The sequence below is a fragment of the Gnatocerus cornutus genome, unplaced genomic scaffold (genome assembly GCF_029298725.1).
Source record: "Gnatocerus cornutus isolate USDA-ARS CGAHR unplaced genomic scaffold, icGnaCorn1.1 ctg00000103.1, whole genome shotgun sequence".
NCBI lineage: Eukaryota > Metazoa > Arthropoda > Insecta > Coleoptera > Tenebrionidae > Gnatocerus > Gnatocerus cornutus.
In genome coordinates, this window is record NW_028275443.1 from 1 (window position 1) to 16,265 (window position 16,265).

The window sequence follows — 16,265 nt, forward strand, 5'->3', positions numbered from 1 at the left end:
GCAAAACAACGATTTCTCGCCGATTTTCGTTGTTTTCTGGCTTGAATTCGCAAAGAAGAGCACGAAATCTACAAAATCATCACTTTTTACCAAGATTCTACGGCTGAATTGCAAGAAAACAGCAGAATTCTGCACGAAATCATCAAAATTCTTACAGAAAACCGCATATTTCGATGCAAAACGACGATTTCTCGCCGAGTTTCGTTGTTTTCTCTCTGAGTTCGCAAAGAAGAGCACGAAATCTACAAAATCATGACTTTTCACCAAGATTCAACGGCTGAATTGCAAGAAAACAGCAGAAATCTGCACGAAATCATCAAAATTCTTACAGAAACCGCATATTTCGATGCAAACCGACGATTTTTCGCCGATTTTCGTTGTTTTCTGGCTTGAATTCGCAAAGGAGAGCATGAAATCTACAAAATCATGACTTATTTACCAAGATTCAACGGCTGAATTGCAAGAAAACAGCAGAATTCTGCACGAAATCATCAAAATTCTTACAGAAAAACCGCATATTTCGATGCAAAACGACGATTTCTCGCCGATTTTCGTTGTTTTCTAGCATGAATTTGCTAAGAAGAGCACGAAATCTACAAAATCATGACTTTTTTACCAAGATTCAACGGCTGAATTGCAAGAAAACAGCAGAATTCTGCACGAAATCATCAAAATTCTTACAGAAAACCGCATATTTCGATGCAAAACGACGATTTCTCGCCGATTTTCGTTGTTTTCTGGCTTGAATTTGCAAAGAAGAGCACGAAATTTACAAAATCATCACTTTTTTACCAAGATTCAACGGCTGAATTGCAAGAAAACAGCAGAATTCTGCACGAAATCATCAAAATTCTTAGAGAAAACCGCATATTTCGATGCAAAACGACGATTTCTCGCCAATTTTCGTTGTTTTCTATCTTGAATTCGCCAAGAAGAGCACGAAATCTACAAAATCATGACTTTTTTACCTAGATTCAACGGCTGAATTGCAAGAAAACAGCAGAATTCTGCACAAAATCATCAAAATTCTTAGAGAAAACCGCATATTTCGATGCAAAACGACGATTTCTCGCTGATTTTCGTTGTTTTCTATCTTGAATTCGCAAAGAAGAGCACAAAATCTACAAAATCATAACTTTTTACCAAGATTCAACAGCTGAATTGCAAGAAAACAGCAGAATTCTGCACGAAATCGTCGAAATTCTTAGAGAAAACCGCATATTTCGATGCAAAACGACGATTTCTCGCCGATTTTCGTTGTTTTCTGGCTTGAATTCGCAAAGAAGAGCACGAAATCTACAAAATCATGATTTTTTACCAGGATCAACGGCTGAATTGCAAGAAAACAGCAGAATTCTGCACGAAATCATCAAAATTCTTAGAGAAAACTGCATATTTCGATGCAAAACAACGATTTCTCGCCGATTTTCGTTGTTTTCTATCTTGAATTCGCCAAGAAGAGCACGAAATCTACAAAATCATGACTTTTCACCAAGATTCAACGGCTGAATTGCAAGAAAACAGCAGAAATCTGCACGAAATCATCAAAATTCTTACAGAAACCGCATATTTCGATGCAAACCGACGATTTTTTCGCCGATTTTCGTTGTTTTCTGGCTTGAATTCGCAAAGGAGAGCATGAAATCTACAAAATCATGACTTTTTACCAGGATCAACGGCTGAATTGCAAGGAAAACAGCAGAATTCTGCACGAAATCATCAAAATTCTTACAGAAAACCGCATATTTCGATGCAAAACGACGATTTCTCGCCGAGTTTCGTTGTTTTCCTCTCTTGAGTTCGCAAAGAAGAGCACGAAATCTACAAAATCATGACTTTTCAACCAAGATTCAACGGCTGAATTGCAAGAAAACAGCAGAAATCTGCACGAAATCATCAAATTCTTACAGAAACCGCATATTTCGATGCAAAGCGACGATTTTTCGCCGATTTTCGTTGTTTTCTGGCTTGAATTCGCAAAGGAGAGCATGAAATCTACAAAATCATGACTTTTTACCAAGATTCAACGGCTGAATTGCAAGAAAACAGCAGAATTCTGCACGAAATCATCAAAATTCTTACAGAAAACCGCATATTTCGATGCAAAAGGACGATTTCTCGCCGATTTTCGTTGTTTTCTAGCATGAATTTGCTAAGAAGAGCACGAAATCTACAAAATCATGACTTTTTACCAAGATTCAACGGCTGAATTGCAAGAAAACAGCAGAATTCTGCACGAAATTATCAAAATTCTTACAGAAAACCGCATATTTCGATGCAAAACGACGATTTCTCGCCGATTTTCGTTGTTTTCTGGCTTGAATTTGCAAAGAAGAGCACGAAATTTACAAAATCATCACTTTTTACCAAGATTCAACGGCTGAATTGCAAGAAAACAGCAGAATTCTGCACGAAATCATCAAAATTCTTAGAGAAAACCGCATATTTCGATGCAAAACGACGATTTCTCGCTGATTTTCGTTGTTTTCTATCTTGAATTCGCAAAGAAGAGCACAAAATCTACAAAATCATGACTTTTTACCAAGATTCAACAGCTGAATTGCAAGAAAACAGCAGAATTCTGCACGAAATCGTCGAAATTCTTAGAGAAAACCGCATATTTCGATGCAAAACGACGATTTCTCGCCGATTTTCGTTGTTTTCTGGCTTGAATTCGCAAAGAAGAGCACGAAATCTACAAAATCATTACTTTTTTACCAAGATTCAACGGCTGAATTGCAAGAAAACAGCAGAATTCTGCACGAAATCGTCGAAATTCTTAGAGAAAACCGCATATTTCGATGCAAAACGACGATTTCTCGCCGATTTTCGTTGTTTTCTGGCTTGAATTCGCAAAGAAGAGCACGAAATCTACAAAATCATGATTTTTTACCAGGATCAACGGCTGAATTGCAAGAAAACAGCAGAATTCTGCACGAAATCATCAAAATTCTTAGAGAAAACTGCATATTTCGATGCAAAACAACGATTTCTCGCCGATTTTCGTTGTTTTCTATCTTGAATTCGCCAAGAAGAGCACGAAATCTACAAAATCATGCCTTTTTACCTAGATTCAACGGCTGAATTGCAAGAAAACAGCAGAATTCTGCACAAAATCATCAAAATTCTTACAGAAAACCGCATATTTCGATGCAAAACAACGATTTCTCGCCGATTTTCGTTGTTTTCTGGCTTGAATTCGCAAAGAAGAGCACGAAATCTACAAAATCATCACTTTTTACCAAGATTCTACGGCTGAATTGCAAGAAAACAGCAGAATTCTGCACGAAATCATCAAAATTCTTACAGAAAACCGCATATTTCGATGCAAAACGACGATTTCTCGCCGAGTTTCGTTGTTTTCTCTCTTGAGTTCGCAAAGAAGAGCACGAAATCTACAAAATCATGACTTTTCACCAAGATTCAACGGCTGAATTGCAAGAAAACAGCAGAATTCTGCACGAAATCATCAAAATTCTTACAGAAAACCGCATATTTCGATGCAAAACGACGATTTCTCGCCGATTTTCGTTGTTTTCTGGCTTGAATTCGCAAAGAAGAGCACGAAATCTACAAAATCATGACCTTTTACCAAGATTCAACGGCTGAATTGCAAGAAAACAGCAGAATTCTGCACGAAATCATCAAAATTCTTATAGAAAACCGCGTATTTCGATGCAAAACGACGATTTCTCGCCGATTTTCGTTGTTTTCTGGCTTGAATTCGCAAAGAAGAGCACAAAATCTACAAAATCATCACTTTTTACCAAGATTCTACGGCTGAATTGGAAGAAAACACCAGAATTCTGCACGAAATCATGAAAATTCTTACAGAAAACCGCATATTTCGATGCAAAACAACGATTTCTCGCCGATTTTCGTAGTTTTCTATCTTGAATTCGCCAAGAAGAGCACGAAATCTACAAAATCATGACTTTTTACCAAGATTCAACGGCTGAATTGCAAGAAAACAGCAGAATTCTGCACGAAATCGTCAAAATTCTTAGAGAAAACCGCATATTTCGATGCAAAACGACGATTTCTCGCCGATTTTCGTTGTTTTCTGGCTTGAATTCGCAAAGAAGAGCACGAAATCTACAAAAACATCACTTTTTACCAAGATTCAACGGCTGAATTGCAAGAAAACAGCAGAATTCTGCACGAAATCATCAAAATTCTTAGAGAAAACCGCATATTTCGATGTAAAACGACGATTTCTCGCCGATTTTTGTGGTTTTCTGGCTTGAATTCGCAAAAAAGAGCACGAAATCTACAAAATCATGACTTTTTACCAAGATTCAACGGCTGAATTGCAAGAAAACAGCAGAATTCTGCACGAAATCATCAAAATTCTTACAGAAAACCGCATATTTCGATGCAAAACGATTATTTCTCGCCGATTTTCGTTGTTTTCTGGCTTGAATTCGCAAAGAAGAGCACGAAATCTACAAAATCATGACTTTTTACCAAGATTCAACGGCTGAATTGCAAAATAACAGCAGAATTCTGCACGAAATTATCAAAATTCTTACAGAAAACCGCATATTTCGATGCAAAACGACGATTTCTCGCCGATTTTCGTTGTTTTCTGGCTTGAATTCGCAAAGAAGAGCACGAAATCTACAAAATCATGACTTTTTACCAAGATTCAACGGCTGAATTGCAAGAAAACAGCAGAAGTCTGCACGAAATCATCAAAATTCTCACAGAAAACCGCATATTTCGATGCAAAACGATTATTTCTCGCCGATTTTCGTTGTTTTCTGGCTTGAATTCGCAAAGAAGAGCACGAAATCTACAAAATCATGACTTTTTACCAAGATTCAACGGCTGAATTGCAAGATAACAGCAGAATTCTGCACGAAATCATCAAAATTCTTACAGAAAACCGCATATTTTGATGCAAAACGACGATTTCTCGCCGATTTTCGTTGTTTTCTGGCTTGAATTCGTAAAGAAAAGCACGAAATCTACAAAATCATGACTTTTTACCAAGATTCAACGGCTGAATTGCAAGAAAACAGCAGAATTCTGCACGAAATCATCAAAATTCTTACAGAAAACCGCATATTTCGATGCAAAACAACGATTTCTCGCCGATTTTCGTTGTTTTCTGGCTTGAATTCGCAAAGAAGAGCACGAAATCTACAAAATCATCACTTTTTACCAAGATTCTACGGCTGAATTGCAAGAAAACAGCAGAATTCTGCACGAAATCATCAAAATTCTTACAGAAAACCGCATATTTCGATGCAAAACGACGATTTCTCGCCGAGTTTCGTTGTTTTCTCTCTTGAGTTCGCAAAGAAGAGCACGAAATCTACAAAATCATGACTTTTCACCAAGATTCAACGGCTGAATTGCAAGAAAACAGCAGAAATCTGCACGAAATCATCAAAATTCTTACAGAAACCGCATATTTCGATGCAAACCGACGATTTTTCGCCGATTTTCGTTGTTTTCTGGCTTGAATTCGCAAAGGAGAGCATGAAATCTACAAAATCATGACTTTTTACCAAGATTCAACGGCTGAATTGCAAGAAAACAGCAGAATTCTGCACGAAATCATCAAAATTCTTACAGAAAACCGCATATTTCGATGCAAAACGACGATTTCTCGCCGATTTTCGTTGTTTTCTAGCATGAATTTGCTAAGAAGAGCACGAAATCTACAAAATCATGACTTTTTACCAAGATTCAACGGCTGAATTGCAAGAAAACAGCAGAATTCTGCACGAAATCATCAAAATTCTTACAGAAAACCGCATATTTCGATGCAAAACGACGATTTCTCGCCGATTTTCGTTGTTTTCTGGCTTGAATTTGCAAAGAAGAGCACGAAATTTACAAAATCATCACTTTTTACCAAGATTCAACGGCTGAATTGCAAGAAAACAGCAGAATTCTGCACGAAATCATCAAAATTCTTAGAGAAAACCGCATATTTCGATGCAAAACGACGATTTCTCGCCAATTTTCGTTGTTTTCTATCTTGAATTCGCCAAGAAGAGCACGAAATCTACAAAATCATGACTTTTTACCTAGATTCAACGGCTGAATTGCAAGAAAACAGCAGAATTCTGCACAAAATCATCAAAATTCTTAGAGAAAACCGCATATTTCGATGCAAAACGACGATTTCTCGCTGATTTTCGTTGTTTTCTATCTTGAATTCGCAAAGAAGAGCACAAAATCTACAAAATCATAACTTTTTACCAAGATTCAACAGCTGAATTGCAAGAAAACAGCAGAATTCTGCACGAAATCGTCGAAATTCTTAGAGAAAACCGCATATTTCGATGCAAAACGACGATTTCTCGCCGATTTTCGTTGTTTTCTGGCTTGAATTCGCAAAGAAGAGCACGAAATCTACAAAATCATGATTTTTTACCAGGATCAACGGCTGAATTGCAAGAAAACAGCAGAATTCTGCACGAAATCATCAAAATTCTTAGAGAAAACTGCATATTTCGATGCAAAACAACGATTTCTCGCCGATTTTCGTTGTTTTCTATCTTGAATTCGCCAAGAAGAGCACGAAATCTACAAAATCATGACTTTTCACCAAGATTCAACGGCTGAATTGCAAGAAAACAGCAGAAATCTGCACGAAATCATCAAAATTCTTACAGAAACCGCATATTTCGATGCAAACCGACGATTTTTCGCCGATTTTCGTTGTTTTCTGGCTTGAATTCGCAAAGGAGAGCATGAAATCTACAAAATCATGACTTTTTACCAGGATCAACGGCTGAATTGCAAGAAAACAGCAGAATTCTGCACGAAATCATCAAAATTCTTACAGAAAACCGCATATTTCGATGCAAAACGACGATTTCTCGCCGAGTTTCGTTGTTTTCTCTCTTGAGTTCGCAAAGAAGAGCACGAAATCTACAAAATCATGACTTTTCACCAAGATTCAACGGCTGAATTGCAAGAAAACAGCAGAAATCTGCACGAAATCATCAAAATTCTCACAGAAAACCGCATATTTCGATGCAAAACGATTATTTCTCGCCGATTTTCGTTGTTTTCTGGCTTGAATTCGCAAAGAAGAGCACGAAATCTACAAAATCATGACTTTTTACCAAGATTCAACGGCTGAATTGCAAGATAACAGCAGAATTCTGCACGAAATCATCAAAATTCTTACAGAAAACCGCATATTTTGATGCAAAACGACGATTTCTCGCCGATTTTCGTTGTTTTCTGGCTTGAATTCGCAAAGAAAAGCACGAAATCTACAAAATCATGACTTTTTACCAAGATTCAACGGCTGAATTGCAAGAAAACAGCAGAATTCTGCACGAAATCATCAAAATTCTTACAGAAAACCGCATATTTCGATGCAAAACAACGATTTCTCGCCGATTTTCGTTGTTTTCTGGCTTGAATTCGCAACGAAGAGCACGAAATCTACAAAATCATCACTTTTTACCAAGATTCTACGGCTGAATTGCAAGAAAACAGCAGAATTCTGCACGAAATCATCAAAATTCTTACAGAAAACCGCATATTTCGATGCAAAACGACGATTTCTCGCCGAGTTTCGTTGTTTTCTCTCTTGAGTTCGCAAAGAAGAGCACGAAATCTACAAAATCATGACTTTTCACCAAGATTCAACGGCTGAATTGCAAGAAAACAGCAGAAATCTGCACGAAATCATCAAAATTCTTACAGAAACCGCATATTTCGATGCAAACCGACGATTTTTCGCCGATTTTCGTTGTTTTCTGGCTTGAATTCGCAAAGGAGAGCATGAAATCTACAAAATCATGACTTTTTACCAAGATTCAACGGCTGAATTGCAAGAAAACAGCAGAATTCTGCACGAAATCATCAAAATTCTTACAGAAAACCGCATATTTCGATGCAAAACGACGATTTCTCGCCGATTTTCGTTGTTTTCTAGCATGAATTTGCTAAGAAGAGCACGAAATCTACAAAATCATGACTTTTTACCAAGATTCAACGGCTGAATTGCAAGAAAACAGCAGAATTCTGCACGAAATCATCAAAATTCTTACAGAAAACCGCATATTTCGATGCAAAACGACGATTTCTCGCCGATTTTCGTTGTTTTCTGGCTTGAATTTGCAAAGAAGAGCACGAAATTTACAAAATCATCACTTTTTACCAAGATTCAACGGCTGAATTGCAAGAAAACAGCAGAATTCTGCACGAAATCATCAAAATTCTTAGAGAAAACCGCATATTTCGATGCAAAACGACGATTTCTCGCCAATTTTCGTTGTTTTCTATCTTGAATTCGCCAAGAAGAGCACGAAATCTACAAAATCATGACTTTTTACCTAGATTCAACGGCTGAATTGCAAGAAAACAGCAGAATTCTGCACAAAATCATCAAAATTCTTAGAGAAAACCGCATATTTCGATGCAAAACGACGATTTCTCGCTGATTTTCGTTGTTTTCTATCTTGAATTCGCAAAGAAGAGCACAAAATCTACAAAATCATAACTTTTTACCAAGATTCAACAGCTGAATTGCAAGAAAACAGCAGAATTCTGCACGAAATCGTCGAAATTCTTAGAGAAAACCGCATATTTCGATGCAAAACGACGATTTCTCGCCGATTTTCGTTGTTTTCTGGCTTGAATTCGCAAAGAAGAGCACGAAATCTACAAAATCATGATTTTTTACCAGGATCAACGGCTGAATTGCAAGAAAACAGCAGAATTCTGCACGAAATCATCAAAATTCTTAGAGAAAACTGCATATTTCGATGCAAAACAACGATTTCTCGCCGATTTTCGTTGTTTTCTATCTTGAATTCGCCAAGAAGAGCACGAAATCTACAAAATCATGACTTTTCACCAAGATTCAACGGCTGAATTGCAAGAAAACAGCAGAAATCTGCACGAAATCATCAAAATTCTTACAGAAACCGCATATTTCGATGCAAACCGACGATTTTTCGCCGATTTTCGTTGTTTTCTGGCTTGAATTCGCAAAGGAGAGCATGAAATCTACAAAATCATGACTTTTTACCAGGATCAACGGCTGAATTGCAAGAAAACAGCAGAATTCTGCACGAAATCATCAAAATTCTTACAGAAAACCGCATATTTCGATGCAAAACGACGATTTCTCGCCGAGTTCCGTTGTTTTCTCTCTTGAGTTCGCAAAGAAGAGCACGAAATCTACAAAATCATGACTTTTCACCAAGATTCAACGGCTGAATTGCAAGAAAACAGCAGAAATCTGCACGAAATCATCAAAATTCTCACAGAAAACCGCATATTTCGATGCAAAACGATTATTTCTCGCCGATTTTCGTTGTTTTCTGGCTTGAATTCGCAAAGAAGAGCACGAAATCTACAAAATCATGACTTTTTACCAAGATTCAACGGCTGAATTGCAAGATAACAGCAGAATTCTGCACGAAATCATCAAAATTCTTACAGAAAACCGCATATTTTGATGCAAAACGACGATTTCTCGCCGATTTTCGTTGTTTTCTGGCTTGAATTCGCAAAGAAAAGCACGAAATCTACAAAATCATGACTTTTTACCAAGATTCAACGGCTGAATTGCAAGAAAACAGCAGAATTCTGCACGAAATCATCAAAATTCTTACAGAAAACCGCATATTTCGATGCAAAACAACGATTTCTCGCCGATTTTCGTTGTTTTCTGGCTTGAATTCGCAACGAAGAGCACGAAATCTACAAAATCATCACTTTTTACCAAGATTCTACGGCTGAATTGCAAGAAAACAGCAGAATTCTGCACGAAATCATCAAAATTCTTACAGAAAACCGCATATTTCGATGCAAAACGACGATTTCTCGCCGAGTTTCGTTGTTTTCTCTCTTGAGTTCGCAAAGAAGAGCACGAAATCTACAAAATCATGACTTTTCACCAAGATTCAACGGCTGAATTGCAAGAAAACAGCAGAAATCTGCACGAAATCATCAAAATTCTTACAGAAACCGCATATTTCGATGCAAACCCGATTTTTCGCCGATTTTCGTTGTTTTCTGGCTTGAATTCGCAAAGGAGAGCATGAAATCTACAAAATCATGACTTTTTACCAAGATTCAACGGCTGAATTGCAAGAAAACAGCAGAATTCTGCACGAAATCATCAAAATTCTTACAGAAAACCGCATATTTCGATGCAAAACGACGATTTCTCGCCGATTTTCGTTGTTTTCTAGCATGAATTTGCTAAGAAGAGCACGAAATCTACAAAATCATGACTTTTTACCAAGATTCAACGGCTGAATTGCAAGAAAACAGCAGAATTCTGCACGAAATCATCAAAATTCTTACAGAAAACCGCATATTTCGATGCAAAACGACGATTTCTCGCCGATTTTCGTTGTTTTCTGGCTTGAATTTGCAAAGAAGAGCACGAAATTTACAAAATCATCACTTTTTACCAAGATTCAACGGCTGAATTGCAAGAAAACAGCAGAATTCTGCACGAAATCATCAAAATTCTTAGAGAAAACCGCATATTTCGATGCAAAACGACGATTTCTCGCCAATTTTCGTTGTTTTCTATCTTGAATTCGCCAAGAAGAGCACGAAATCTACAAAATCATGACTTTTTACCTAGATTCAACGGCTGAATTGCAAGAAAACAGCAGAATTCTGCACAAAATCATCAAAATTCTTAGAGAAAACCGCATATTTCGATGCAAAACGACGATTTCTCGCTGATTTTCGTTGTTTTCTATCTTGAATTCGCAAAGAAGAGCACAAAATCTACAAAATCATAACTTTTTACCAAGATTCAACAGCTGAATTGCAAGAAAACAGCAGAATTCTGCACGAAATCGTCGAAATTCTTAGAGAAAACCGCATATTTCGATGCAAAACGACGATTTCTCGCCGATTTTCGTTGTTTTCTGGCTTGAATTCGCAAAGAAGAGCACGAAATCTACAAAATCATGATTTTTTACCAGGATCAACGGCTGAATTGCAAGAAAACAGCAGAATTCTGCACGAAATCATCAAAATTCTTAGAGAAAACTGCATATTTCGATGCAAAACAACGATTTCTCGCCGATTTTCGTTGTTTTCTATCTTGAATTCGCCAAGAAGAGCACGAAATCTACAAAATCATGACTTTTTACCTAGATTCAACGGCTGAATTGCAAGAAAACAGCAGAATTCTGCACAAAATCATCAAAATGCTTACAGAAAACCGCATATTTCGATGCAAAACAACGATTTCTCGCCGATTTTCGTTGTTTTCTATCTTGAATTCGCCAAGAAGAGCACGAAATCTACAAAATCATAACTTTTTACGTAGATTCAACGGCTGAATTGCAAGAAAACAGCAGAATTCTGCACGAAATCATCAAAATTCTTACAGAAAACCGCATATTTCGATGCAAAACGACGATTTCTCGCCGATTTTCGTTGTTTTCTGGCTTGAATTCGCAAAGAAGAGCACGAAATCTACAAAATCATGACTTTTTACCAAGATTCAACGGCTGAATTGCAAGAAAACAGCAGAATTCTGCACGAAATCATCAAAATTCTTAGAGAAAACTGCATATTTCGATGCAAAACAACGATTTCTCGCCGATTTTCGTTGTTTTCAATCTTGAATTCGCCAAAAAGAGCACGAAATCTACAAAATCATGACTTTTTACCTAGATTCAACGGCTGAATTGCAAGAAAACAGCAGAATTCTGCACGAAATCATCAAAATTCTTACAGAAAACCTCATATTTCGATGCAAAACAACGATTTCTCGCCGATTTTCGTTGTTTTCTATCTTGAATTCGCCAAAAAGAGCACAAAATCTACAAAATCATGACTTTTTACCTAGATTCAACGGCTGAATTGTAAGAAAACAGCAGAATTCTGCACGAAATCATCAAAATTCTTACAGAAAACCGCATATTTCGATGCAAAACGACGATTTCTCGCCGATTTTCGTTGTTTTCTGGCTTGAGTTCGCAAAGAAGAGAACGAAATCTACAAAATCATGACTTTTTACCAAGATTCAACGGCTGAATTGCAAGAAAACAGCAGAATTCTGCACAAAATCATCAAAATTCTTACAGAAAACCGCATATTTCGATGCAAAACAACGATTTCTCGCCGATTTTCGTTGTTTTCTATCTTGAATTCGCCAAGAAGAGCACGAAATCTACAAAATCATGACATTTTACCTAGATTCAACGGCTGAATTGTAAGAAAACAGCAGAATTCTGCACGAAATCATCAAAATTCTTACAGAAAACCGCATATTTCGATGCAAAACGACGATTTCTCGCCGATTTTCGTTGTTTTCTGGCTTGAGTTCGCAAAGAAGAGAACGAAATCTACAAAATCATGACTTTTTACCAAGATTCAACGGCTGAATTGCAAGAAAACAGCAGAATTCTGCACAAAATCATCAAAATTCTTAGAGAAAACTGCATATTTCGATGCAAAACAACGATTTCTCGCCGATTTTCGTTGTTTTCTATCTTGAATTCGCCAAAAATAGCACGAAATCTACAAAATCATGACTTTTTACCTAGATTCAACGGCTGAATTGCAAGAAAACAGCAGAATTCTGCACGAAATCATCAAAATTCTTACAGAAAACCGCATATTTCGATGCAAAACAACGATTTCTCGCCGATTTTCGTTGTTTTCTATCTTGAGTTCGCCAAGAAGAGCACGAAATCTACAAAATCATGACTTTTTACCAAGATTCAACGGCTGAATTGCAAGAAAACAGCAGAATTCTGCACGAAATCATCAAAATTCTTACAGAAAACCGCATATTTCGTTGCAAAACGACGATTTCTCGCTGATTTTCGTTGTTTTCTATCTTGAATTCGCAAAGGAGAGCCCGAAATCTACAAAATCATGACTTCTTATCAAGATTCAACGGCTGAATTGCAAGAAAACAGCAGAATTCTGCACGAAATCATCAAAATTCTTAGAGAAAACCGCATATTTCGATGCAAAACGACGATTTCTCGCCGATTTTCGTGGTTTTCTGGCTTGAATTCGCAAAGAAGAGCACGAAATCTACAAAATCATGACTTTTTACCAAGATTCAACGGCTGAATTGCAAGAAAACAGCAGAATTCTGCACGAAATCATCAAAATTCTTACAGAAAACCGCATATTTCGATGCAAAACGACGATTTCTCGCCGATTTTCGTTGTTTTCTGGCTTGAATTCGCAAAGAAGAGCACGAAATCTACAAAATCATCACTTTTTACCAAGATTCAACGGCTGAATTGCAAGAAAACAGCAGAATTCTGCACGAAATCATCAAAATTCTTAGGGAAAACCGCATATTTCGATGCAAAACGACGATTTCTCGCCGATTTTCGTTGTTTTCTGGCTTGAATTCGCAAAGAAGAGCACGAAATCTACAAAATCATCACTTTTTACCAAGATTCAACGGCTGAATTGCAAGAAAACAGCAGAATTCTGCTCGAAATCATCAAAATTCTTAGAGAAAACCGCATATTTCGATGCAAAACGACGATTTCTCGCTGATTTTCGTTGTTTTCTATCTTGAATTTGCAAAGAAGAGCACGGAATCTACAAAATCATGACTTTTTACCAAGGTTCAACGGCTGAATTGCAAGAAAACAGCAGAATTCTGCACGAAATCATCAAAATTCTTACAGAAAACCGCATATTTCGATGCAAAACGACGATTTCTCGCCGATTTTCGTTGTTTTCTGGCTTGAATTCGCAAAGAAGAGCACGAAATCTACAAAATCATGACTTTTTACCAAGATTCAACGGCTGAATTGCAAGAAAACAGCAGAATTCTGCACGAAATCATCAAAATTCTTACAGAAAACCGCATATTTCGATGCAAAACGACGATTTCTCGCCGATTTTCGTTGTTTTCTGGCTTGAATTCGCAAAGAAGAGCACGAAATCTACAAAAGCATCACTTTTTACCAAGATTCAACGGCTGAATTGCAAGAAAACAGCAGAATTCTGCACGAAATCATCAAAATTCTTAGGGAAAACCGCATATTTCGATGCAAAACGACGATTTCTCGCCGATTTTCGTTGTTTTCTGGCTTGAATTCGCAAAGAAGAGCACGAAATCTACAAAATTATCACTTTTTACCAAGATTCAACGGCTGAATTGGAAGAAAACAGCAGAATTCTGCACGAAATCATCAAAATTCTTAGAGAAAACCGCACATTTCGATGCAAAACGACGATTTCTCGCTGATTTTCGTTGTTTTCTAGCTTGAATTCGCAAAGAGGAGCACGAAATCTACAAAACCATGACTTTTTACCAAGATTCAACGGCTGAATTGCAAGAAAACAGCAGAATTCTGCACGAAATCATCAAAATTCTTACAGAAAACCGCATATTTCGATGCAAAACGACGATTTCTCGCCGATTTTCGTTGATTTCTGGCTTGAATTCGCAAAAAAGAGCACGAAATCTACAAAATCATGACTTTTTACCTAGATTCAACAGCTGAATTGCAAGAAAACAGCAGAATTCTGCACGAAATCGTCAAAATTCTTAGAGAAAACCGCATATTTCGATGCAAAACGGCGATTTCTCGCCGATTTTCGTGGTTTTCTGGCTTGAATTCGCAAAGAGAAGCACGAAATCTACAAAATCATGACTTTTCACCAAGATTCAACGGCTGAATTGCAAGAAAACAGCAGAAATCTGCACGAAATCATCAAAATTCTCACAGAAAACCGCATATTTCGATGCAAAACGATTATTTCTCGCCGATTTTCGTTGTTTTCTGGCTTGAATTCGCAAAGAAGAGCACGAAATCTACAAAATCATGACTTTTTACCAAGATTCAACGGCTGAATTGCAAGATAACAGCAGAATTCTGCACGAAATCATCAAAATTCTTACAGAAAACCGCATATTTTGATGCAAAACGACGATTTCTCGCCGATTTTCGTTGTTTTCTGGCTTGAATTCGCAAAGAAAAGCACGAAATCTACAAAATCATGACTTTTTACCAAGATTCAACGGCTGAATTGCAAGAAAACAGCAGAATTCTGCACGAAATCATCAAAATTCTTACAGAAAACCGCATATTTCGATGCAAAACAACGATTTCTCGCCGATTTTCGTTGTTTTCTGGCTTGAATTCGCAACGAAGAGCACGAAATCTACAAAATCATCACTTTTTACCAAGATTCTACGGCTGAATTGCAAGAAAACAGCAGAATTCTGCACGAAATCATCAAAATTCTTACAGAAAACCGCATATTTCGATGCAAAACGACGATTTCTCGCCGAGTTTCGTTGTTTTCTCTCTTGAGTTCGCAAAGAAGAGCACGAAATCTACAAAATCATGACTTTTCACCAAGATTCAACGGCTGAATTGCAAGAAAACAGCAGAAATCTGCACGAAATCATCAAAATTCTTACAGAAACCGCATATTTCGATGCAAACCGACGATTTTTCGCCGATTTTCGTTGTTTTCTGGCTTGAATTCGCAAAGGAGAGCATGAAATCTACAAAATCATGACTTTTTACCAAGATTCAACGGCTGAATTGCAAGAAAACAGCAGAATTCTGCACGAAATCATCAAAATTCTTACAGAAAACCGCATATTTCGATGCAAAACGACGATTTCTCGCCGATTTTCGTTGTTTTCTAGCATGAATTTGCTAAGAAGAGCACGAAATCTACAAAATCATGACTTTTTACCAAGATTCAACGGCTGAATTGCAAGAAAACAGCAGAATTCTGCACGAAATCATCAAAATTCTTACAGAAAACCGCATATTTCGATGCAAAACGACGATTTCTCGCCGATTTTCGTTGTTTTCTGGCTTGAATTTGCAAAGAAGAGCACGAAATTTACAAAATCATCACTTTTTACCAAGATTCAACGGCTGAATTGCAAGAAAACAGCAGAATTCTGCACGAAATCATCAAAATTCTTAGAGAAAACCGCATATTTCGATGCAAAACGACGATTTCTCGCCAATTTTCGTTGTTTTCTATCTTGAATTCGCCAAGAAGAGCACGAAATCTACAAAATCATGACTTTTTACCTAGATTCAACGGCTGAATTGCAAGAAAACAGCAGAATTCTGCACAAAATCATCAAAATTCTTAGAGAAAACCGCATATTTCGATGCAAAACGACGATTTCTCGCTGATTTTCGTTGTTTTCTATCTTGAATTCGCAAAGAAGAGCACAAAATCTACAAAATCATAACTTTTTACCAAGATTCAACAGCTGAATTGCAAGAAAACAGCAGAATTCTGCACGAAATCGTCGAAATTCTTAGAGAAAACCGCATATTTCGATG